Source organism: Pristiophorus japonicus, chromosome 24, assembly GCF_044704955.1.
Source record: "Pristiophorus japonicus isolate sPriJap1 chromosome 24, sPriJap1.hap1, whole genome shotgun sequence".
NCBI classification, from domain to species: domain Eukaryota; kingdom Metazoa; phylum Chordata; class Chondrichthyes; family Pristiophoridae; genus Pristiophorus; species Pristiophorus japonicus.
Genome location: NC_092000.1, coordinates 10,811,998 through 10,839,005, shown reverse-complemented (window position 1 = coordinate 10,839,005; position 27,008 = coordinate 10,811,998). Strand labels below are relative to the sequence as shown.

General features: G+C 48.0%; 1 protein-coding gene across 5 annotated transcripts in view; it reads left to right on the top strand.

Annotated features, from left to right (window-relative positions):
* The window catches only part of kank2 (KN motif and ankyrin repeat domains 2), a 150,472-nt gene that overhangs the window by 47,127 nt on the left and 76,337 nt on the right, over positions 1–27,008 (top strand). For 4 of the 5 annotated variants that reach the window (XM_070867233.1, XM_070867234.1, XM_070867237.1 and 1 more), the window contains one exon: positions 24,405–24,534. The gene's annotated coding sequence lies outside the window, so the exon portion shown is untranslated. Of the gene's footprint in view, positions 1–20,170; positions 20,495–24,404; positions 24,535–27,008 lie in introns of those variants that run through there. The other variant, XM_070867235.1, reaches the window with a different exon arrangement.

Below are 27,008 nucleotides of genomic sequence, written 5' to 3'. Positions count from 1 at the left end.
ATCTCTGCAGCCATTTCTTTTAAGACCCTAGGATGTAAGCCATTAGGTCCAGGGGACTTATCCGCGTTTAGTCCCATTATTTTACTGAGTACTATTTTATTCGTGATAGTGATTGAATTAAATTCTTCCCTCCCTATCGCCCCTTGATTATCCACTATTGGGATGTTTTTAGTGTCTTCTACCGTGAAGAACAATACAAAATATTTGTTCAACGTTTCTGCCATTTCTCTGTTGCTCATTATTAATTCCCCAGTCTCATCCTCTAGGAGACCAACATTTACTTTAGCCACTCTTTTCTTTTTTATGTACCTGCAGAAACTCTTACTATCTGTTTTGATATTTCGTGCTAGTTTACTTTCATAATTTATCTTCCCTCTCATTATTATTTTTTAGTCGTTCTTTGCTGGCTTTTAAAAGTTTCCCAATCCTCTGGCCTCCCACTAGTCTTGGCCACATTGTATGCCCTTGTATATCATCCCTTATTTCCTTAGTTCGCCACGGATGGTTATCCCTTCTCTTACAGTCTTTCCTTCTTATTGGGATATATTTTTGTTGCGAGTTAGGAAATATCTCCTTAAATGTCTGCCACTGCTCATCAACCGACCCATATTTTAGTCTATTTTCCCAGTCCACTTTCGCAAACTCTGCCTTCATACCTTTGTAGTCTCCTTTATTTAAGCTTAGGACACTGGTTTGAGATCCAACTTTTTCACCAACTGAATTTGAAATTCAACCATGTTATGGTCACTCATTCCTAGAGGATCCTTTACTAGGAGATCGTTTATTAATCCTGTCTCATTACACAGTACCAGATCTAAGATAGCCTGCTCCCTAGTTGGTTCCACAATGTACTGTTCAAGGAAACTATCCCAGATACATGAACTCTTCCTCAAGGCTACCCTGGCCAATTTGCTTTGTCTAATGAATACGAAGGTTAAAATCGCCCATGATTACTGACGTCCTTTATTTCTTGATTTATACTCCGTACAACAGTATAGCTACTGTTAGGGGGCCTATAGACTACGCCCATCAATGACTTTTTCCCCTTATTATTCCTTATCTCGACCCTAACTGATTCAACATCTTGATCTTCTGAGCCAATATCGTTTCTCGGTAACGTACTTTTGGAGTGTAGCCACTGTTGTAATGTGGGAAAAGTGGCAGCAAATTGGATAACAGCAAGCTCCCACAAACAGCACTGTGATAATGACCAGACAATCTGCTTTTGTTATGTTGATTGAGGGATAAATATTGGCCCAGGACACCAGGGATAACTCCCCTGTTCTTTTTCTAAATAGTGCCATGGGATCTTTTACACCCACCTGAGAGAGCAGTCGGGGCCTCGGTTTAACAACTCATCCTAAAGACGGCACCTCCGACAGTGCGGCGCTCCCTCAGCACTGCACTGGGAGTGTCGGCCTAGATTTTTCTGCTCGAGTCTCTGGAGTGGGACTTGAACCCACAACCTTCTGACTCACAGGCGAGTGTGCTGCCCACTGAGCCACTGCTGACACTTTACGTCAAGCAAACCTGTTTGTTGTTTTCTACATGAGGCAGTGGAGCTGCTCCGTTGCTATGGTTACCCTTTTCTTGAGCTGTTTGAAGGGCTGATTATTAGAGATTTACTGCGTCCTCCAGTTGTGATTGTTTTGTCAGTAAACATAATGTAGATAACGTGAGGCTGGCTGTGTGTTATAGTGAGGAGGAAATGCTACGAACAGGACTGAGTGCTGAGTTGCACTTGAACACTCGAGAAGGTTGTAATTATTGAAACTGCAGGAAGCGATAATCAGTGGCTGTGGGTGTCAGTTGTGACGATGATCCTTTCTGAGTCCCAACAACAGCAAGCTGGGCTCTTGTCCTCAGTGTCGAGTTAAATGGAGAACGGGCATGGAGACTGTCCAAAGTACCTTGTAACCAACTAACCTGATACAATTGACAGGTTCGAGGGGCAAAATGGCCTGCTCCTGTTCCTAGTCTCTGATTACATGTGTTTAATGTCCTGTCACTCGATAAGATTAGCATCATCGTCCCAATCGATCCAATCAGAATTTGTCATTGTAATGTATTTGCTTCATGAATTCTTTGCTTAAGAATTCAGAGCAACACATTGCTATCAAGAACTAGGTGGTTTATTAGCAAAGGTTTAACAATTACACCACACATTACCCAGTTCCTCCACCAGGCTCACAACCATCTGCCTCATCGTGGATTCCCCCGAACCCAACTGGCTGGGGTTTTATTGAGTCTTGTGAACATCACATGACTGACTAAGCCGCTCCCAACTCAACAGCTCTACAACTATTTGTGCAAAACAATAAATGAAGTGCCCCCCCCGCCCCCACTAGAGGGGCACTAAAACCGACAAATTAACCAAATTAACTTTTCCATTGGTGGCTCAAATTAAAATTTGGTTGCCGGGGGTGATGATGCACTCCAGTCCCTCCGGCGCCCACCTCTCGCAGAAGGCCGCGAGTGTACCGGTGAACACCGGGTGCTCCATCTCCAGGGACACCCTGGCTCGAACATAACCTCGGAAGAAAGGCAGGCAGTTGTAGAGCTTGTTGATTGGCATGGCCAAGGTGGCCTCTACAACTCTTTCCATTGGAAACAAAACTAACCAGTTAAGTTAAGTGCTCCCCAATTTGGGGGACACTCCAAACATTTTTCAAGGCTCATTTTTTTTTTGTATTTTTGTAGGTTTTTTTTGGGCACTAAAACCATAATTTACAAGAACCCCCTATAAAAGGGGAGGGGGACACTAAAACCCGGCAATTAAAACAAATTAAACTTTAAAACATATAAAATCAAATTAAAATTTGGTTGCCTGGGGTGATGATGCACTCCAGTCCCTCCGGCGCCCACCTCTCACGGAAGGCCGCGAGCGTACTGGTGGACACCCTGGCCTGGATGTACGCACGGAAGAGAGGCAGGCAGTTGTAGACCTTGTTGATTGGCATGGCCAAGGTGGCCTCTACAAACCTGTGAGCATACTCACAGGTGCATATATTACAGTAATGTTTCTTAACACATGGCTCGGAGGACCACAGCATCCCAGCTTCAATCCCAGGTCTGCGCTCACTTTAACCACCTCAAGCTGCTGTAGTGGTTGGGCTGCGACAGTTAGCAGAAAGAGAGCAAATTAGCCCGCGTCCCTGTCCTGTTCATTGCAGAGTGCCCCCCGGCCCCGCCCTGACCCCCCCCCCAGTAAAGTGCCCAGCTGTGGGCACGTGAGCTAAGGCTCAGGCCTTCTGCCCCTGGGTTAGATACCCTACCATGGCAGCTGCACACAGCCTGTGCTGCACAAACAGTCCAACTCTGCTGCTGAAAATAGATAAGAACAAATTGCGTGGAGCGATTCCTCTGGGATTTCATAACTAGAACCATCAGGGCATGGCCCCATCTCAACACGAAGAGCTGGATAAACATCACCCTGAACCGTAGGGAAAGGCAGATAAAACCGAGCGGTGGAATAAAACAGACTTCAGCATCAATGAAACTCACCCAATGGTAGGTGAGTAAGAAGGTATCTGGAAGATGGACAAAGCTCTTCTCTGTACAGTACATTTATCATCATCATAGGCAGTCCCTCGAAATCGAGGAAGACTTGCTTCCACTCTAAAAATGAGTTCTCAGGTGGCTGTACAGTCCAATACGGGAATTACAGTCTCTGTCACAGGTGGGACAGATAGTCGTTGAGGGAAAGGGAGGGTGGGACAGGTTTGTCGCACACTCTTTCTGCTGTCTGGACTTGATTTCTGCATGCTCTCGTCGACGAGACTCGAGGTGCTCCGCGCCCTCCCGGATGCTCTTCCTCCACTTTGGGCGGTCTATGGAGCGCGAGAGACTATGGAGCGTTCTCTTCCGTTTCGGCTGACCCCAAAAGTTTGTTACCATCCTCTGCCTGCTCCACGACAACATGCAAGGCCATGATCCTGACCATCAGATCCACCACAGACCCAATCCACGTCCGGACCGGAGTCAAGCAGGGCTGCGCCAACGCTCTTCTCGATCTTCCTTGCTGCAAAGCTCCATCTCACCATTACAAGCTCCCCGCTGGTGTGGAACTAAACTATAGAACCAATGGGAACTTGTTCAACCTACGTCGCCTCCAGGCTAGATCCCAAGGTTGTCCCATCCTCTGTCAACGATCTACAGTCCATTAATGAGTCTTTTTTTAAACTTTTCTCCATCCTTCCCAGAAGGTGCTGACTAATATTGGGGTACAGTTCCACAGACACTGACTCTCACTGGGGTACAGGTCCCACACACACTGACTCTCACTGGGGTACGGGTCCCACACACACTGACTCTCACTGGGGTACGGGTCCCACACACACTGACTCTCACTGCAGTACAGTGATGAGAACTGTACCCCAGTGAGAGTCAGTGTGTGCGTGGAACTGTACCCCAGTGAGAGTCAGTGTGTGTGGAACTGTGCCCCCTGAGAGTCAGTGTGTGTGGCACTGTACCCCAGTGAGAGTCAATGTGTGCGGAACTGTACCCCAGTGAGAGTCAGTGTGTGTGGAACTGTGCCCCCTGAGAGTCAGTGTGTGTGGGACTGTACCCTAGTGAGAGTCAGTGTGTGTGGGACTGTGCCCCCTGAGAGTCAGTGTGTGGGGGACTGTACCCCAGTGAGAGTCAGTGTGTGTGGAACTGTACCCCAGTGAGAGTCAGTGTGTGCGTGGAACTGTACCCCAGTGAGAGTCAATGTGTGCGGAACTGTACCCCAGTGAGAGTCGGTGTGCGAAACTGTACCCTAGTGAGAGTCAGTGTGTGTGGAACTGTGCCCCCTGAGAGTCAGTGTGTGTGGGACTGTACCCTAGTGAGAGTCAGTGTGTGTGGGACTGTGCCCCCTGAGAGTCAGTGTGTGGGGGACTGTACCCCAGTGAGAGTCAGTGTGTGTGGAACTGTACCCCAGTGAGAGTCAGTGTGTGCGTGGAACTGTACCCCAGTGAGAGTCAATGTGTGCGGAACTGTACCCCAGTGAGAGTCGGTGTGCGAAACTGTACCCTAGTGAGAGTCAGTGTGTGTGGAACTGTGCCCCCTGAGAGTCAGTGTGTGTGGGACTGTGCCCCCTGAGAGTCAGTGTGTGTGGAACTGTACCCCCTGAGAGTCAGTGTGTGTGGGACTGTGCCCCCTGAGAGTCAGTGTGTGTGGAACTGTACCCCAGTGAGAGTCAGTGTGTGTGGAACTGTACCCCAGTGAGAGTCTGTGGATGTGTACCCCAGTGAGAGTCAGTGCCCATGTAACTGTACTCCTGAAATCAACTAACACAACACACACTAGGGATCAGATCTGGGCCTTCACTCGATTAACACGAGTCTTTCTCCTGGAATTGTGGGTGAGCACATGATTAATTGGTTGATCCAGCGATTGTCTCCTGACTGTTGAGAAAAGCTGAGGGTGAGAGCTGGGAAGTGTGAGTTCATACCGAGAAAGCCTATCACTGCTGATCTGCATTGAGGGAAGTGACCTAAAAGACGTTACAGGGGGAACTTTCTGCTCCACTAAGTGTGACTGTGGGACATGCGCCGATATAAACCAGAGTCAAGAATAGAAGTGATTCATAGTCTGATGGTGCTTTCTCTGTATGAGGAGGGTGTGACTTTGGGGGAGGGGCTCCAAGTCAGTACTTCCTATTTGTGGATTTTTATGCCAGACAAATTTTCGATTTGATATTTCAGAAACTGCCAATATTGGTGTTTCACTTCTCCCACGACGCGTGCGGGCACAGGGTGTGATGGTCACGACCTCACATAGCGTCGACAACCCTCCAGGATTGCCCGGGAGTTTCCAGGAATTAAAGATTAATCTCCTGGACTGCTGGAAGCAATGCCCGGGAGAAAAATCACCGGGGCAATTTAAAAAATGCCGCACTTACCTTCAATTTTTTCAAGGCTTTTGTTTATTAGTTATAATAATATTGGAGATGGCAGGGAGGCTGTTTGACTGGAGTCAAGAATCATCCAATCGTGTAAGGAAGAGTCTCTTCGCTGTCCAATTGGCAGAGGGGAAGGCGGGGCTCCGTGAAGATGGACGTTTTGAGCGACCAGTGACGGGAGTGTGGGGGCGGGGCAGTTGGAGGCCGGAGGTCATGTGATAAAACCTCCAGGTCGATAAGGTGGTTCAGAAGGCATACGGAACACTTGCCTTTATTAGCTGAGGCATAGAGTACAAGAGCAAGGAGTTTATGCTTGAACTGTATAAAACACCGTTTAGGCCGCAGCTAGAGTACTGGTCACCACATTACAGGAAAGATGTGATTGCACGAGAGAGGGTACGGAAGAGATTTACGAGGATGTTGCCTGGACTGGAGAATTTTAGCTATGAGGAAAGACTGGATAGGCTGGGGTTGTTTTCTTTGGAACAGAGGAGGCTGAGGGGAGACATTATTGAGGTGTTTAAAATTATGAGGGGCCTGGATAGAGTGGATAGGAAGGACCTATTTCCCTTAGCAGAGGTGTCAACAACCAAGGGTATAGATTTAAAATAATTGGTAGGAGGTTTAGAGGGGATTTGAGAGGAAATTCCTTCACCCAGAGTATGGTGGGAGTCTGGAACTCACTGCCAGAAAGGGTGGTAGGGGCAAAAACCCTTATCACATTCAAAAAGTACTTGGATGTGCACTTGAACGGACCAAGAGCTGGAAAGTGGGATTAGGCTGGATAGTGGATAGCTCTTTGTCGGCGTGTGGACACAATGGGTCGAAATGGCCTCCTTCCATGCTGTAAATTTCTATGGTTCTTTGATATGAATTCGGCCGACCAGAGTTGGCAATCCGAGCCTCACATAACAAGCGACATTTTATTTGTCTGCTCTATTCTCTGTTTCAAAAGTCCGAAGTTACAGCCTGGTGTGATTTTACTTTCAGAAACCACTTGAATGTTAGTTTTAGTTTTGTCTCGAGTTTCGTAAGAAATTTGGTCTTCAGTTGAATTTACTGGAAATACAATAATTTCAGTAAGGACCAAGGTCCTCCTACTGCGAGTTAATTGAAACAGCACCGAGTGCTCTTCTACCATCATCATCATAGGCTGTCCCTCGAAATCGAGGAAGACTTGCTTCCACTCTAAAAGTGAGTTCTCAGGTGACTGAACAGTCCAATATGGGAATTACAGTCTCTGTCACAGGTGGGACAGACAGTGGTTGAGGGAAGGGGTGGGTGGGACTGGTTTGCTGCACGCTCCTTCCGCTGCCTGCGCTTGCTTTCTGCACGCTCTCGGCGATGAGACTCGAGGTGCTCAGCGCCCTCCCGGATGCTCTTCCTCCACATAGGGCAGTCTTGGGCCAGGGATTCCCAGCTCTTTTACCACATAACCATAAAGCCATTGATAGTGATGCTAATCTCAGTTGCCTTTCGGATGAGACGTTAACACGAGGCCCTCGGGTGGATGTAAAAGATCCCATTGAACTATGTGAAGAAGAGGAAGGGAGTTATCCCCGCTGTCCTGGGGCCAATATTTATCCCTCAAGTAACATCACTAAAACAGATTATCTGGACATTATCACATTGCTGTTTGTGGGAGCTTGCTGTGCGCAAATTAGCTTCCCTGTTTCCCTCATTATAACAGTGTCTACACTCCAAAGGTACTTCATTGGCTGTAAAGCACTTTGGGACGTCCTGAGGTCATGAAAGGTGCTATATAAATGCAAGTCTTTCTAACCAGGGGTTGTTCACTGAGGAGTGAGTTGTTCGAAGACAGTAGCCCAGAGATTAAGACTGTGGCCCAGGTTAAAGGTACCAGGCAGTGTGATACTGAGCCACACAAACCAGATGCTGCTAGGTTACATTCCCAGTCTATGCTGAATTAGCTGGCATCAGTCATGGGACCATGAGTTAGCTATTCGGCTCCTCGAGCCCGTTCCGCCATTCAATGAGATCACGACTGATCTGTGACCCCATTCTATATATATAGCGAGGGAACTTTTGGCAGAGTTCCCCTCCCCACCTCTGGGCTGAATTTGAGGCACCGCTATTGACCCCAGTGCCTCTAGGGTAGGGTGTGGAGAAACATCACGTCAGGTTCCCGCTTCTGATCACTACCCTGTGACCCCACCCCCCTCCTCCACAATGCAAAGTGCACACGATCTGGACATTGCAGTGCAGAAGGGGATATGATTAATGTCAGCAACGATGCCTTGCAGGATCAGATATCCTGGTGACTCTCTAGGCTCCAACGTGGGAGACGTGCCGAGGAACCGGAGGGCAGCGAGTTGCCATGGAGTGCCAGCTGTGGCTGTGTGGGCCGGCTCACGTTGGTGGGGGAGTGCCTTTCGGGCAGGCTGGTGTGTTGGGAACGGGGGGGTGAGGTGCAGATCGCAACCGCTGTGGACATTTCTGACCCCACAGGAAAAAAAACACATTTTAAAACTTGCCTTTCGTTGGCAGCTGCTGAACAATTCTGAGCTGGGCAGGCCTAATTTACAGATTTAAAGGGGCCCCCCGCCTGTTTTAGGCATCCTTCCGGCACTCCGAAAAAACGGGCCCAGCAGTTGATCCCACGCCTGTGCAGATCAGGTACAGGTAGACCCACTGCTAAAACAGGCCGGATAATGCTCGAGGTTATAACTATCGGTGGCTGAGTGGGCAGCACACTCGCCTCTGATTCACAAGGTTGTGGTTTCAAGTCCCACTCCAGGGTTAAACCGAGGCCCCGTCTGCCCTCTCAGGCGGACGTTAAGGAACCCATGGCACTATTTGAAGAAGAGCAGGGGAGTTATATAAACATAGAAAATAGGTGCAGGAGTAGGCCATTCGGCCCTTCGAACCTGCACCAATATTCAATATGATCATGGCTGATCATGCAACTTCAGTTCCCCATTCCTGCTTTCTCTTGATCCCTTTAGCCACATCTAACTCCCTTTTGAATATGTCTAACGAACTGGCCTCAACAACTTTCTGTGGTAGAGAATTCCACAGGTTCACAACTCTCTGAATGAAGAAGTTTCTCCTCATCTCGGTCCTAGATGGCTTACCCCTTATCCTTAGACTGTGACCCCTGGTTCTGGACTTCCCCAACATAGGGAACATTCTTCCTGCATCGAACCTGTCCATTCCCGTCAGAATTTTATATGATTCTATGCGATCCTCGGTGTCCTGGGGCCAATATTTATATCCTCAATCAACATAACAAAACAGATTATCTGGGTCAGTATCACATTGCTGTTTGTGGGAGCTTGCTGTGCGCAATTGGTTGCTGTGTTTCCCACATTACAACAGTGACTACACTCTAAAAGTACTTCATTGGCTGTAAAACGGTTTGAGACATCTGGTGGTCGTGAAAGGCGCTATAGAAATGCAAGTCTAGGAAAGGGGAGGCAGGGCAGGTCGGGGCAACTCGATGGAGGTTTGATAGGGTAGAGAAGATGTTTCCACTTGTGTGGGAGACCAAAACTAGGGTCCATAAATATAAGATTTAAAACTCAAGTAAATTTGTATCCATTTACAAGATACCGCACAGATGTGAATCGTATTAATCTATGGGTGCAAAGAGTGATCAGTGTAAATGGAGTACTGTGCATAGTTCTGGTCTCCCTATTATAAAAAGGACATAGAGGCACTGGAGAGGGGACAGAGAGGATTTACAAGGATGATACTGGAACTGAGAGGAAAGATTGAACAGGCTAGGGCTCTTTTTTTTTTAGAAAAGAGAAGGTATTTTAAGATTATAAAGGGGTTCGATAGAGTAGATGCAGAGAAGGTGTTTCCTCTTGTGGGGAGAGCAAAACTAGGGGCCATAAATATGAGACAGTCACCAATAAATTCAATAGGGAATTCAGGAGAAACTTCTTTACCCAGAGAGTGAGTGAGAATGTGGAACTTGCTAGTGTTTGAGACGAATAGTATCGATGGATTTAAGGGGAAGCTGAATAAATACATGAGGGAGAAAGGAATAGAAGGTTATGCTAATAGGGTTATGTTATATATGCAGACTATAGATATACTCTCTGTGTAGTCACTGTATAGTTGCATAAGATGGTGACTTGTTACCTGATGTACTTTCAATAAGGTTTACACTGTGTATATACTATGCTGGCACCACTAGAGGGTGCAACTGGTAGAGACCGGGGTTTCCTGCCCCTGTGGCAGAGGCTGTCCACCAGAGGGCACTGCGGTGGGAGACCTGAGGGTCACCTGCATAGGTGTGCAGGGCCCAGTATAAAAAGCTGCCCACCTTGCTTGTGCCTCACTCTGGAGTTACAAATAAAGGACCAAGGTCACTACAGTTTAAGTACAACACATTGCCTCGTGGAGTCATTCAGTAGTGCATTACAGACATAACAGGTTAGATGAAGTGAGGGGCTTCAGCTCTGCGGATAGCCTGGAGACGCTGGGGTTGTTCTTCTTGGATCAGAGAAGATTGAGAGGAGGTTTGATTGAGGTGTTCAAAATCATGAGGGGTCTGGACAGAGTAGATGGAGAGAAACTGTTCCCATTGGCGGAAGGGTCGAGAACCAGAGGACAAGGATTTAAGGTGATCAGCAAAAGAACCAAAGGCGACGTAAATAAAAACCTTTTTACGCAGCAAGTGGTTAAGATCTGGAATGACCTGCCTGAAAGGGTGGTGGAGACAGTCTCAATTTTATCTTTCAAGAGGGAGTTGGATAAATATCTGAAGGGGGAAAAAAATTGCAGGGCTACGGGGAAAGGGCGGAGGGAGTGGGACTAGCTGAGAGTTGGCACGGGCTCGCGGGCCGAATGGCCTTCCGTGCTGTAACCGTTCTATTATGATTCTAAGCATAAACACCGGCATGGACTTATTTGTGTGCTCCACATTCGATGCAATGTTTACCAATTTCTTCCGCCTCTTCAGATTCTCCCATACAATACGTCAGCCGAGGACCGAGGAGATAAGCCTCGAACACTGATCTCACGCTCTGAGCCCCTCTGATGTGGTTACCCTCCCTCTGTCTCACTGCATGCTGTTCTATAATTAAGCAGTCATATCAGCAATCATCCTGTGACCTCTTTGTGCACTCATTTTGCTGGTGGGAGTGCTAATGAGTGGCATTAAATGAGTTTAAAAGTGCTATAAAAATGTGAAACAGGTCACAGACTCTACTGGTTGCAGCTTACGTTGAGTTACTGTCTGCTGGAGTAGCAGAGAGAACACCAGGCACACAGCAGCAGACAAACTCCTCACTGGCCCTATACTCTCTGGAGTTTAGAAGAATGAGAGGTGATCTCAAGGAAACGTATAAGATTCTGAAGGGGATTGACAGGATAGATGCTCAGAGGCTGTTTCCCCCTGGCTGGGGAGTCTAGAACCAGGGGGTCTCAATCTCAGGATAAGGGGTAGGGTCAGCCTTTTAGGACTGAGATGAGGAGGAATTCATTCACTCAAAGGGTCGTGAATCTTTGGAATTCTCTGCCCCAGAAACCTGTGGATGCTGATTCGTTGAGTATATTCAAGATTCAAATCGATTGACTTTTGGATGCTGTGGGAATTAAGGGTAATGGAGATAGTGCGGGAAGATGGAGTTGAGATCGATTATCAGTCATGATCTTATTGAATGGCAGAGCAGGCTCGAGGGGTTGTATGGCCGACTCCTGCTCCTATTTCTTAGGTTCACTGCTTGAGCTAAATGTGTAATAAAATCCAGAAGCAAAAGCGAATGCTGGAAATCTGCAATAAAAACTAGGGGCCATATATATAAGATCATCACCAATAAATCCAATAGGGAATTTAAGAGAAACATTCTTGCTCACAGTGCTTAGAATATGGGACTCACTTCCACATGGAGTAATTGAGGCAAATAGCATAGACATTAAACTGATGGATGTAAAATGGCACTCAGGAACAGCAGGAGAGTTCTTCGCGGTGTCCTGGGCCAATATTTATCCCTCAACCAGCATCGCTAAAACAGATTATCTGGTCATTATCACATTGCTGTTTGTGGGAGCTTGCTGTGTGCAAATTGGCTGCTGCGTTTCCCACATTACAACAGTGACTACACTTCTAAAAGTACTTCATTGACTGCAAAGCGCTTTGGGACGTCCTGAGGTCGTGAAAGGCGCTATATAAATGACCAGGGTTACGCAGCGAGCTGCTTGCTGCCCCTGGCAGAGTAGATGCAGGTTGATGGTGTTCAATCTGCAATTGGGGGAATTTGCCATTGAATTCTTTAAAGTCATTTGACTGATTTAAAATGTCAGCAATTCAAATCCTGTCTTCGTTCAGAGATGATCCAGCAACAGCAAAGAGGGAAGCAGCTGTTTCCAGGCTGTTCTGACTCATTCGGTGAGCCTCTGAAGGAAAAGGGGTTGTAGGAGATTGGCCTGTGAATAAATACTGAGGTCAGAACCAGTCCGAAGGTCCCACAACCTCTGCTCGGGCAAGTGTGCTTCCTGCGCCCTCCCAGACACTGAGCAGCGCCTCCTGCTGGTGTGCTGGTGTGGATTCACCAATGTCCCTCTCTGTAACTCCGTCCAACAGAATACAGTGCTCTTATCTCCATCTTCAACAGTTGGCAGGTATCAGGCACTCAGTATAACACTTGGCACACAGTGACTATGGTTCTCAAAGCTATAGCTGGGAAATAATCCCCCTCTCTATAATATTGCTCCTGTCACTGTGCAATGACTCTCTCTACAACTGCCTCTATCTCTGTGACTCTCTCTATAAATGCCCCTATCTCTGTGAGCCTCTCTAGAAACACCCCTATCTCTGTGACCCTCTCTCTATAACTGCCCCTATCTCTGTGACCCTCTCTATAAATGCCCGTATCTCTGTGACCCCCTCTCTATAAACGCCTCTATCTCTGTGAGCCTCTCTATAAACACCCCTATCTCTGTGACCCTCTCTATAAATGCCCGTATCTCTGTGACCCTCTCTCTATAACTGCCCCTATCTCTGTGACCCTCTCTCTATAAATGCCCGTATCTCTGTGACCCCCTCTCTATAAACGCTTCTATCTCTGTGAGCCTCTCTATAAATGCCCCAATCTCTGTGACCCTCTCTATAAATGCCCCCAATCTCTGTGCCCGTCTATAACATGCCCTGTGTTATACATCACCCCCTGTGCTCGCTGACCTCATTGGTTCCCGGTTAAGCAACGCCTTGATTTTAAAATTCTCATCCTTGTTTCCCAATCCCTCCAGGGCCTCGTCCCTCCCTATCTCTGTAATCTCCTCCAGCCCCACAATCCCCCCTAGGTATCTGCGCACCCCAAATTCTGGCCCCTTGAGCATCCCCGATTTTAATTGTTCGCCATCGGTGGCCGTGCCTTCTGTTTCCTGGGCCCCAAGCTCTGGAACTCCCTCCCTAAACCTCTCCGCCTCTCGACCCCTCTTTCCTCCTTCAAGACGCTCTTTTAAAATGTCCTTATATGGCTCGGTGTCAAATTTTCTCCTGTGAAGCGCCTTGGGACGTTTTACAACATTAAAGGTGCTATATAAATGCAAGTTGTTGCTGTTATTGTGCCTCTGTACATGCCCCCTGTGCCTCTGCCTCTATAACCTCCCTTTCTCGACATGCTTGCCTTTGTCTGTAATGTCCTCTGTCTGATATGCATTTTCTCCATTTAATGAAATAAAGAACTTGCATTTATAGAATGCATCAGGATGTCCCAAAGTGCTTTACTGATGGATTACTTCTTCTGAAGTGCAGTCACTGTTACATAAGCAAACGCAGCCGCTAATTTGAACACAGCAAGCCACGGGATCTGGTTGAATATTGAACATGCACAGAACTCCCTGATCTCTGAATAGTGCCATGGGATTCTTTGCATTCTGCACTCCTGCAGTACTGCACTCCCTCAGTACTGCACTGAAGTCTTACACTAGAGTAGGTGCTTGTCCATACTGCCGTTTGTACCCCCAACCTTCTCACCCAGGAGCAAGAATGCTACCGACTGTAATGTCCCTTTCCCTATCATCATCATCAGAGGCGGTCCCTCGAACGAGGATGATTTTCTTCCACATGAGTTCATAGATGTTTCAATGATGTTCCAGTCCTGAACTCCAGGGGTGGAAGATGCCTGTGGGTGGATTTTTTTAACATGGGGTGGCCATTGCACACCAGCCACCACACGGGCTTGACAGAGCTAGGTCTTGGTCCAGTGGCAAGGGTTAACCGGGACGACTGGAGACCTGCTCTGCTGCACGGGCCTAGTGCGCGCACATATCGCAGTGTGGGCTGGCCCACGCAAGCAGCACGGAACCGGTGCACGAAAGCTCCTGTGGGAGCCCAGCCCCTATAGCACACCCGTGTTACTGTGGAATGTCTCACTAATATGCTGCCCCTCTGCATAACAAAAAGAAAGACTTGCATTTATATAGCGCCTTTACCGTAGTGAAATGTACCAAGGCGCTTCACAGGAGCACTACCAAACAAAATGTGACAGCGAGCCACATAATGAGATATTAGGGCAGATGACCAAAGGCTTGGTCAAAAAGGTAGGTTTTAAGCAGCGTCTTAAAGGAAGAAAATGAAGTAGAGAGGCGGAGAGGTTTAGGCAGGCAGTTCCAGAGCTTGGGGCTCAGGCAGCTGAAGGCACGGTCACAAATGGTTGAGCGATTATAATCAGGGATGCTCAAGAGGCCAGAATTAGAGGAGCGCAGATATCTCGGAGGAGGTTGTGGGGCTGGAAGTGATTACAGAGATAGGGAGAGGCGAGGGCGGGGCAAGGGCCATGGAGGGATTTGAAAATAAGCACGAGAATTGTTTTCAAATCCTTTTAACAAATTGCTTTCACAACTGCAGCATGTCCCAAAGCACTTTACAGCCAATGAAGTATTTTTGAAGTGTAGTCACAGCTGTAATGTAGGAAATGCGGCAACATATTTGTGCACAGCAAGCTCCCACCATCAGCACTGTGATCATGATATATTTTAGTGAGTGTTGGTTGAGCGATAAATGTTGTCCAGGACCCCAGTGTGAGCTCTTCTTGAATTAGTGCCGTGGGATCTTTTATGTCCACCTGAGAGGCCAAACAGGGCCTTGGTTTAACGTCTCATCCAAAGGACTCCACCTCCGACAGTGCAGCACTCTCTTAGCACTGCACTGGAGTGCACCCATGAGAAACGTATCTCAGCGGTTTTTGAAGAAGAAGATCTACCTGAAGTTGCATAAGTGTCTGAAGTTACTGTGGGACCTGTTGTACATCATCATGTACGTAGGTCATCACATTCCCTGTGCTGCGAGCAAGTAGCTTGCAAGCCAGTTAAAACAGACTGCTGGAGTTTGTCGGAGTGTCAGCTGTGGCTCAGTGGGTAGCACCCTTGCCTCGGAGTAAAAATAGTTGTGGGTTCAAGTCCGACTCTGGAGACTTGAACACAAAAATCCCAGCTGACACTCTAGTGCAGTACTGAGGGAGTGCTGCACTGTCGGAGGTGCCATCTTTCGAATGAGACATTAAACCGAGGTCCTGTCTGCCCTCTCAGGTGGATGTAAAAAATCCCATGGCATTGAAGAAGAGCAGGGGAGTTATCCCCGGTGTTTTGGGGGTCAATATTTATCCCTCAATCAACATAACAAGAAACAGATTATCTGGTCATTATCACGTTGCTGTTTGTGGGAGCTTGCTGTGCGCAAATTGGCTGCCGCGTTTCTCACATTACAACAGCGACTGCACTCCAAAAAATACTTCATTGGCTGCAAAGCGTTTTGAGATGTCCGGTGATCGTGAAAGGCACTATATAAATGCAAGTTCTTTCCGACAAGCCTCTTCCTATTACGGTCTCTCACCAAACCTTTGCTGCAACTTCAGCCGAGCTTACGATGGGAGTGTCCCGGTCTGTGCAAGATCACCAAACTCCAGAGCTGGCCTTGTTACCAGCTCAGTTATTTCTGTGAGGGAGTTATTGTTATTGTGAGATGTGACTGTAATAGGAGCATTCCGGTAAAGCCACTGAGTGCTGCAAGCCAGTTACCGATGGATAGCCCTGGCCAATGATAATATGTCAGAGTAGAAAGCGAGTACATGCATCCGCCCCACACCTCCCTTGAGCATCGACCCTCTGCGAAGGCTTGTTATTTATGGGACTCTTCTTACATTTTCCGGCTGTATCCCATCCACACACATTGTCTGCAAATTCTTTAAATACATTGGAGCTTGTTTGGGAAATGGAATTGTTTGGCTCTGGCTGCAGGAGTGTGAAGGAGTGACAGCAGATTCCATTCACTAGTTCTCATGAAACAGTGCGAGTGTGTCTGTGGGTGGGGAGGTCAGATTAGTAACATCCCAGGGGGTGGAGTAGATCAGTGTTACACTGAGGGTTGTGGGGTATATCAGTGTTACACTGAGGGGTGTGGGGTATATCAGTGTTACACTGAGGGGTGTGGGGTATATCAGTGTTACACTGAGGGGTGTGGGGTATATCAGTGTTACACTGAGGGGTGTGGGGTATATCAGTGTTACACTGAGGGGTGTGGGGTATATCAGTGTTACACTGAGGGGTGTGGGGTATATCAGTGTTACACTGAGGGGTGTGGGGTATATCAGTGTTACACTGAGGGGTGTGGGGTATATCAGTGTTACACTGAAGGGTGTGGGGTATATCAGTGTTACACTGAGGGGTGTGGGGTATATCAGTGTTACACTGAAGGGTGTGGGGCATCCGACTGCTGATGGGATACTCAAAGGGTTGACGGTGGATTAAGCAGTGGCAAACATTTAAAGAATGTTGGGGAAGTCCAGAACCAGAAGTCACAGTCTAAGGATAAGGGGTAAGCCATTTAGGACCGAGATGCGGAGGGACTTCTTCACCCAGAGAGTGGTGAACCTGTGGAATTCTCTACCACAGAAAGTTGTTGAGGCCAATTCACTAAATATATTCAAAAAGGAGTTAGATGAGGTCCTTACTACTAGGGGGATCAAGGGGTATGGCGAGAAAGCAGGATTGGGGTACTGAAGTTGAATGTTCAGCCATGAACTCATTGAATGGCGGTGCAGGCTAGAAGGGCCGAATGGCCTACTCCTGCACCTATTTTCTATGTTTCTATGTTTCTATCACATGGATGAACTTCAGCAATTGTTCATCCCTGTCTGGAGTAAAAATAAAACTGGGAAGGTGGCTCAAAGGAAATTAAAGATCGTGTTAAAACCAAGGAAGAGGCATATAAATTGGCTAGAAAAAGCAACAAACCTAGGACTGGGAGAAATTTAGAATTCAACAGAGGAGGACTAAGGGTTTAATTAGGAGGGGGAAAATAGAGTATGAGAGGAAGCTTGCAGGGAATATAAAAACTGACTGCAAAAGCTTCTATAAATACGTGAAGAGAAAAAGATTAGTGAAGACAAACGTAGGTCCCTTGCAGTCGGATTCAGGTGAATCCATAATGGGGAACAAAGAAATGGCAGACCAATTGAACCAATACTTCGGTTCTGTCTTCACAAAGGAAGATACAAATAACCTTCAGAAGGTACTAGGGGACAGTGGGTCTAGTGAGAAGGAGGAACTGAAAGATATCCTTATTAGGCGGTAAATTGTGTTAGGGAAATTGATGGGATTGAAGTCTGATAAATCCCCGGGGCCTGATAGTCTGCATCCCAGAGTACTCAAGGAAGTGGCCCTAGAAATAGTGGATGCATTGGTGATCATTTTCCAACAGTCCATCGACTCTGGATCAGTTCCTATGGACTGGAGAGTAGCTAATGTAACACCACTTTTTAAAAAAGGAGGGAGAGAGAAAACGGGTAATTATAGACCGGTTAGTCTGACAACAGTAGTGGGGAAAATGTTGGAATCAATCATTAAGGATGAAATAGCAGCGCATTTGGAAAGCAATGACAGGATCGTACCAAGTCAGCATGGATTTATGAAAGGGAAATCATGCTTGATGAATCTTCTGGAATTTTTTGAGGATGTAACTAGCAGAGTGGACAAGGGAGAACCAGTGGATGTGGTGTATTTGGACTTTCAAAAGGCTTTTGACAAGATCCCGCACAAGAGATTGGTGTGCAAAATCAAAGCACATGGTATTGGGGGTAATATACTGACGTGGATAGAGAACTGGTTGGCAGACAGGAAGCAGAGAGTGGGGATAAACGGGTCCTTTTCAGAATGGCAGGCAGTGACTAGTGGAGTGCCACAGGGCTCAGTGCTGGGACCCCAGCTCTTTACAATGTACATTAACGATTTAGATGAAGGAAAGAGTGTAATATCTCCAAGTTTGCGGATGACACTAACCTGGGTGGCGGTGTGAGCTGTGTGGAGGATGCTAAGCGGCTGCAGGGTGATTTGGACAGGTTAGGGAGTGGGCAAATACATGACAGATGCAGTATAATGTGGATAAATGTGAAGTTATCCATTTTGGGGGCAAAAACACAAAGGCAGAATATTATCTGAATGGCGGCAGACTAGGAAAAGGGGAGGTGCAACGAGACCTGAGTGCCATGGTTCATCAGTCACTGAAAGTGGGTACGCAGGTACAGCAGGCGGTAAAGAAGGCAAATGGTATGTTGGCCTTCATAGCTAGGGGATTTGAATATAGAAGCAGGGAGGTCTTAATGCAGCTGTAAAGGGCCTTAGTGAGGCCTCACCTGGAATATTGTGTTCAGTTTTGGTCTCCTAGTCTGAGGAAAGACGTTCTTGCTATTGAGGGAGTGCAGCGAAAGTTCACCAGACTGATTCCAGGGATGGCTGGGCTGTCTTATGAGGAGAGACTGGATCAACTGGGCCTTTATTCACTGGAGTTTAGAAGGATGAGAGGGGATCTCATAGAAACGTATAAGATTCTGACGGGACTGGACAGGATAGATGCGGGAAGAATGTTTCCAATGTTGGGGAAGCCCAGAACCAGGGAACATAGTCTTAGGATAAAGGGTAGGCCATTTAGGATTGAGATGAGGAGAAACTTCTTCACTCAGAGAGTTGTTAACCTGTGGAATTCCCTGCCGCAGAGAGTTGTTGATGCCAGTTCACTGGATATATTCAAGAGGGTGTTAGATATGGTCCTTACGGTTAAGGGGATCAAGGGGTATGGAGAGAAAGCAGGAAAGGGGTACTGAAGGAATGATCAGCCATGATCTTATTGAATGGTGGTGCAGGCTCAAAGGGCCGAATGGCCTACTCCTGCACCTATTTTCTATATTTATATGTATATCAGTGTTACAGTGAGGGGTGTGGGGTATATCAGGGTGTTACAGTGAGGGGTGTGGGGTATATCAGAGAGTTACAGTGAGGGGTATCGGGTATATCTGGGCGTTACAGCGAGGGGTGTGGGGTATATCAGAGAGTGTTACAGTGAGGGGTGTGGATATATCAGTGTTACAGTGAGAGATGTTGAGTATATCAGTGTTACAGCGAGGGGTGTGGGGTATATCAGAGAGTGTTACAGTGAGGGGTGTGGATATATCAGTGTTACAGTGAGAGATGTTGAGTATATCAGTGTTACAGTGAGGGGTGTGGGGTAGATCAGAGTTATACTGAGGGTTGTGGGGTATATCAGAGAGTGTCACAGTGAGATGTGTGGGGTATATCAGTGTGTTACAGTGAGGGGAGTGAGGTATATTGGAGCGTGTTACAGTGAGGGGTGTGGGGTATATCAGTGTGTTACAGTGAGGAGAGAGAGGTATATTGGCGCGTGTTACAGTGAGGGGTGTGGGGTATATCAGTGTGTTACAGTGAGGAGAGAGAGGTATATTGGAGCGTGTTACAGTGAGGGGTGTGGGGTATATCAGTGTGTTACAGTGAGGGGAGTGAGGTATATTGGAGCGTGTTACAGTGAGGGGTGTGGGGTATATCAGTGTGTTACAGTGAGGAGAGAGAGGTATATTGGCGCGTGTTACAGTGAGGGGTGTGGGGTATATCAGTGTGTTACAGTGAGGGGAGTGAGCTATATTGGAGCGTGTTACAGTGAGGGGTGTGGGGTCTGCCAGTGTGTTACAGTGAGGGGTGTGGGGTCTGCCAGTGTGTTACAGTGAGGGGTGTGGGGTCTGCCAGTGTGTTACAGTGAGGGGTGTGGGGTCTGCCACTGTGTTACAGTGAGGGGTGTGGGGTATATTGGAGCATGTTCCATCCATGCCCCCAAGAGTAGAAAGCAAACTCTCGAGTCCGTCCACCCCACTGTCCCACGATCCCCCAGGGCCTCATTATCATAGCTGCTCCCAATAACACCGGCACAGGCTGTACCTCCACTGTCCGGAGGAGCACGGCAGAATGGCAATAAACATCTGCGGGGGGGGGGGGCACCAACGTGTGGAAAGAGTGTTGATCACAGCGACAATGCCGCTGAGCCAAGAGCTGTGCACCATCCCCGAGCTGCGACCTGGAACAGATGGGGAATCAGACCCGCTCTCCCAGCCAGCTCCCGGGAAAGCCCTGCTTCACCCACACAGGCTGCTGTTTGCCTTCGCTCTCCGTTCTCATGTCTGCCCGGCTCCCTGATGCTTATTCGTTCCAGCTGTTGGCCTCTCGTTGTATAATGGTCTTTTTGTTGCCTACTCACATGTTGCCAGGATATTTAAAGCTGGAGTTCGCTGCCAGTGACTCCCTGGTTGATCATATCACTGGTGTGCACACAATAAACCCCTTGAAGTGGTCACGGTAGGCACCATGTCTTTTTATGTTGTGTGTGTGTGTGTGTGGTGGCGGGGCGGGGGGGGGAGGAGTAGGAGGCGATACTAAACAACTTAGTCATCAGCTTTATTTAATTGGTGTCTGTTTCGGGATTGTGTCTACATTATCAGCATTGAATTAACATCCTCGTCTTCTGATCTCTCTCTGGCCTCACCTCTCCTCCCCTAACCCCCGGCCCTCTGACTCTGGCCTTTTGTGGATTCCCCACCCCTCCTTCCCTTCTCCCCATTGGTGGCCAAGCCTCTTCTCTCAACAACAAAAACTTGCATTTATATAGCGCCTTTAACGTAGCAAAACGTCCCAAGGCGCTTCACAGGAATGTTATAAAATGAAACAAATAAATTTGACACCGAACCACATAAGATGAAATTCGGGCAGGTGACCAAAAGCTTGGTCAAAGAGGGAGATTTTAAGGAGCGTCTTAAAGGAGGATAGAGAGGAGGAGAGGTTTAGGGAGGGAGTTCCAGAGCTTGGGGCCCAGGCACTGAAGGCACGGCCACCGATGGCGGAGCGATTATAATCAGGGATACTCAGGAGGGCAGAATTAGAGGAGCGCAGATATCTCTGGGGGGGTTGTGGGGCTGGAGGAGATTACAGAGATAGGGAGGGGCGAGGCCATGGAGGGATTTGTAAGCAAGGATGAGAATTTTGAAATCGAGGCGTTGCTTAACCGGGAGCCAATGTAGGTCAGCGAGCACAGGGGGTTGTGGGTGAGCGGGACTTGGTGCCAGTTAGGACACGGGGCAGCGAGTACAGGGGGTGATGGGTGAGCAGCACTTGGTGCCAGTTAGGATACGGGCAGCCGAGTTTTGGATGACCTCAAGTTTACGTAGGGTAGAACGTGGGAGGCCAGCCAGGAGTGCGTTGGAGTAGTCCAGCCGAGAGGTAACAAAGACTTGGATGAGGGTTTCAGCAGCAGATGAGCTGAGGCAGGGAGCTAGCTGTGCGCAAGTTGGCTGCTGCGTTTCCCACATTACAACAGTGACTACACTCCAAAAGTACGTAATTGGCTGTAAAGCGCTTTGAGACGTCCGGTGGTCGTGAAAGGCGCTATATAAATCCAAGTCTTTCTTTCAATCAGGAGCAGAAACATTGGTTGATTTTTCTTTCCTTCCCCCTGGATCAGAGAAGCCAGATCTGGTCCCCCAACTGTTGCCTGGCACAGATCAGCTAACTCAACACCTAGCAGTCTGCATGGCTCAGTAATGCACACCGAGGTGCATTCACCCCCTAGACTGTCAGAGGCTCTTCAATCATTGCATTGTTGAGAAGCCTACTTGACTGGCCGAGGCCCATAATCAGGGACAGCACCAAGGGATAAGGGAGCGTAGGGAAAACAACTTAAATCGGAAAGTGATTAGGGAGCAGCAGTGTTAAAAGCCTGGAGCATGTGGAAGGAAGGGAACTTGGGGAATTAAATCTTTCACAGCTTTGAGGCCTTACAGAGTGAGTTAGAGTAGGAGTTGGTGAGTCTTGATTTCAACACAATGAGGCTGTTGGAAGGAGGAAGATAGCGAGGAGCATTACATAGAATGTACAGCATACAAAGAGAAGGGGAGTTCTCCCCCGGTGTCCTGAGCCAACGTTCAATGTCAATCAACATCACTAAAACAGATGATCTGGTCATTATCACATTGCTGTTTGTGGCAGCTTGCTGTGCGCAAATTGGCTGCTGCGTTTCCCACATTACAACAGTGACTACACTTCAAACATCGGGCGGTCATGAAAGGTTCTATAGAAATGCAAGTCTTTCTTTCTATCGAAATGTTCCCTCACTCTCGTTTGTTGGCTGGGTCGAGCGGCCCCTGTGTGCGGTGACACACAGAGCTTTGCTGGCTGTCTAGATTCCTAGTCAACAAGCCAGCAGCTTCATTTACATTTAGCATCTGGTTGCAATAATGCCCCTATTCTTTGAGGCTAAAGGTCGCAATTAAACACAGCTCCGCAGCTGGGCTCCCACACAGTAGCCTGAATGGTGCATCAGAGGGACCGATGGGTGGGAGTCAGGGATTCTCCTGCCCAGTATGGAGTCTCGACATTTCAGTGTGAGGAATGTCTGGAATTTCTTTAAAGAAATAAAGGGAGAAAAAGGATGGAGACAGAAATTGAGGGAGGAGGGGCCCTCCCGAGTTATCCCCCCACGCCCTCCGCCCCGCGTTGTAGTGATGGAAGAGGTGTTGGTGGAGCTTTTGCATATCTCTGACCTCCTATCAGCTCACAAGTACAAGGCCACTTTATCTGAAAGCTATACCCAACTCGCGGCCCAAGTGCAGGTCAGTGTGAGGTTACTGCAGCCCTGCCCTGAAGACCACGTATCTCCTGCCGCGATATAGTCAGACCGTCTTTCGGATGAGACGTCAAACCGAGGCCCCGTCTGCTTTCTCAGGTGGACGTAAAAGATCCCACGGCACTATTTTGAAGAAGAGCAGGGGAGTTCCCCCCGGTGTCCTGGCCAATATTTATCCCTCAATCAACATAACAAAAACAGATTATCTGGTCATTGTCACATTGCTATTTGTGGGAGCTTGCTGTGCGCAAATTGGCTGCTGCGTTTTCCACATTTCAACAGCGACTACACTCCAAAAGAAAAAGTATTTTTGTCATTGGCTGTAAAGCGCTTTGAGACGTCCGGTGGTCGTGAAAGGCACTATAGAAATGCAAGTCTTTCTTACTTTCTTGGCTCTTGTGGTCAGGTTCACAGGCGGCCATGGGCACCTGGGCCTGCATTTTCATTGTTGTGTTGATAGCATCACGCCATGGCGCACCATCTTGCCGTCTGGAGGAGGCGGGAGTCCTCCCACTATTTATTGGGGACTTGGCCTGGAGGGTGTTGCATGGGGCAGTCCCGTGCACTCACTTTTTAAGTCGGTTCACGGGCTCCCAGGCCGCCTGCAATTTCTGCGGTCTGGAGGAGTCCGTGTTCCATGTTTTTATTGAGTGTGTGAGGTTGCAGCCCCTGTTCCATTATTTGAAGGGGCTGCTCCTCAAATTCTGGTTACACTTCAGTCCCACACTCCTGATCTTTGGGCACCCGGTGCGGAGGGGAGCGGGCAGGTCGGAAGGCCTCCTCGTAGGACAGCTCCTGGGCATGGCCAAGGGGGCCATCAGCCGGTCCAGGCAGCAGGCGGTCGAGGGGGTCGTTCAGCCCGACTGCCTGCCTCTCTTCCGCGGTTATATCCGAGCCAGGGTGTCCCTGGAGATGGAACACGTGGTGTCCACCAGTACGCTCACGGCCTTCCGCGAGAGGTGGGTACTGGAGGGACTGGAGTGCATCATCACCCTCGGCAACCAAATTTTCATTTGAACCACTTAATGTCTAAAGTTTAATTTGTTTTTTTGTCGGTTTATTGCCCCTTTAATAAGGGGGCACTTGTATGAATGTTCAACTAAAAATTGTTGTGATGATAGTGTGAGTTCCAAGGCATGAACAGTGCCAAAGCGCACAAAACAGAGTAAATGTTTCTCCTCTAAGGCCTTGCGTACCTCTACTTCAATAACAGGAAAGCAACAGATAATCCATTGAGGGCTGAGTATTATTTACCCTCTCCGCATAGCTCAGTGGCCTTTGACTTGAATCAGGTGACTGCAGACCAGGACCTTAGCCCATCCCTCGACCTTCTCTCATCTCCCCGTTGTCCTGGGCCAAAATTTATCCCGCAACCGGCATAACTAAAACAGGTGATCCGGTCATTATTCTCATTGCTGTCTGTGGGAGCTTGCTGTGCACATAACTCGGCTGCCGCGTTTCCTACATTACAACAGCGACCACACTTGTGGGGAAAACATACTTCACTGGGCTGTAAAGCGCTTTGGCACGTTCTTGAGGTCGTGAAAGGCGCTATGTAAATGCAAGTTCTTTCTTTTGTCACTCCTCCAGGTCTGTGGAGTAGTTGAGCTGGCTCCAGAGTCGCCCCCCCTGGAATTGTCACAGAATACTCCAACGTTATGACCTTCACAGACGCCGCTGTTCCTCTTGGACTCCACACCGACGCAGATTGTTGAGCTTGGTAAGAAAGACCTAAAGGTTTGACAGCGATGTCTTGTTCAGTCTGTTGACCCGACTGCCAGGTGGAATTTGTAACCCGCAATCCTGAATCAAATGATGAATCTGCTCGTAACCTCGCCGACCTTTAACACCCGCCCATTGGGCGACCTGTAATCCAGCCCCCCCCCCCACCCCCTTGGGAGACCCTTCGGTCTGGCTGAGGGTGTCAGAGTCAGAATGAAGGGCGCAGTACCCAGAGGTTGAAGTGTACGCAGCACGCAGTAATGTGCTTCTCTTAGCTCGCAGATTGGGAAAGTATCGGGTTATGGAGGGTGGAGGTTGGGAACCTGCTGCCCGATCCCAAGTTTGATGTGTGCATCCATCCTGCAGAGTTTGTAGAGTTGTTGAATGGCCATACTAGTCTGAAAAAGTCTGATCTTGAATGCTAAACAGAGTAAGGCCTGCTTAGTACTTGGAAGGAAGACCAAGTGGGAATACCTGGTGCCGTAGACTTGTAGTTTCTGGTTAAAAGTTAATTGGTTTAATTGTTGGTTTTAGTGCCCCCCCCCTCCCCCCCGCTAATAAAGGGTCACTTGTTTTATGGTTTTACAAAATAGTTGTAGAGCTGTTGAGTTGGGAGTGGCTTAGCCAGTCACGTGATGTTCACAAGACTCAATAAAACCCCAGCCAGTTGGGTTCGGGGAATCCACGATGAGGCAGGTGGTTATGAGCCTGGTGGATGAACTGGTGTGATTGTTAAACCTTTGCTAATAAACCAACTAGTTCTTAATAGCAATGTGTTGCTATGAATTTTTCAGCAATGAACCCATGAAGCAAATATATTACACAGATGATCCCAATTATCCCAGAACAGCTGACTGTTCTCTGTGCTTCGGTTATTTTTGTAGTCGCAGCTCACAGCTCACCACCACCCTTCTCTCCCCAGTATGGTGACCATGGATACAACACCACATCCTTAATTAAGGCTGGGGAGGTGGAGCTGCTGGCTATGCTGTGGGAATGAACATTTCCCGTTATAATTGCAGTAGCTCATTGACAACCCAGCATCTGTGAGAATGGATCTCACGAGGGAGCCCAGTGTTGTGACATTTCACAAACATGATTAGTATCATTTCGGAGGGGAGGGTGCCGAGGCGATTGACCAGAATAAGGCAGCAGGGATGAGTCACTTTAGTTACGTGGAGAAGCTGGGGTTACATAAGAACATAAGAAATAGGAGCAGGAGTAGGCCATACGGCCCCTCAAGCCTGCACCACCATGCAGTAAGATCATGGCTGATCTGATCATGGACTCAGGTCCACTTCCCCGCCTGCTCTCCATAACCCTTTATCCCCTTATCATTTAAGAAACTGTCTATTTTTGTCTTAAATTTATTCAATGTCCCAGCTTCCACAGCTCTCTGAGGCAGCGAATTCCACAGATTTACAATCCTCTAAGAGAAGAAATTTCTCCTCATCTCAGTTTTAAATGGATGGCCCCTTATTCTAAGATCATGCCCCCTAGTTCTAGTCTCCTCCATCAGTGGAAACATCCTTTCTGCATCCACCTTGTCAAGCCCCCTCATAATCTTATACGTTTCGATAAGATCACCTCTCATTTTTCTGAATTCCAATGAGTAGAGGCCCAACCTACTCAACCTTTATTCATAAGTCAACCCTCTCATCCCCAGAATCAACCTAGTGAACCTTCTTTGAACTGCCTCTAAAATAAGTATATCCTTTCGTAAATATGGAAACCAAAACTGCACGCAGTATTCCAGGTGTGGCCTCACCAATACCTTGTATAGCTGTAGCAAGACTTCCTTGCTTTTATACTCCATCCCCTTTCCAATAAAGGATTGTTCTCCTGCGAGCGGAGAAGATTAAGGGGAGATATTAATAGAGGCGTTCAAAATTATGAAGGGTCTTGATAGACTAAATAAGGAGAACCTGTTTTCCCTGGCAGGAGGATTGGTCACCAGGGGATGCAGATTTGAGATCATTGGCAAAGGAACCACGGCGGAAGTTGAGGAGAATTTTATTTTGCAGCGAGTTGTGATCCGGAATGCAATGCCTAAAAAGCCGGTGGGAGCAGATTCAATAGTAACTTTGAAAAGGGAATTGGATAAATACCTGAAAAGGAAAGATTTACAGGGCTGTGGGGAAAGAGCAGGGGTGTGGGATTAATTGGATCGCTCTTTCACAGGCCCAATGGGCTGAATGGCTTCCTCCTGCGCTGTAAGATTCTAGGTGGGGGGGGGGGGGGAATTCGGGAATGCCCCTTTGGGCAGCTAACTTTTATAAGTTTAAAAAATTAGCACCAGGTGTGAATCGTTCTCAACTTTCAAGCAATTCGGGGTTTTGAGCTCCAGGAAGCAAGTGGAGCGCTAAATCAAGCGACGCATTTCCTTCCCGGGGCACAGCAGGACGCAGGCAGGGCGGTAGGTGTGCAGCACTGCCACGTTCGAAGGCTCCTTCTCCCCCGTACAGGGAAGGG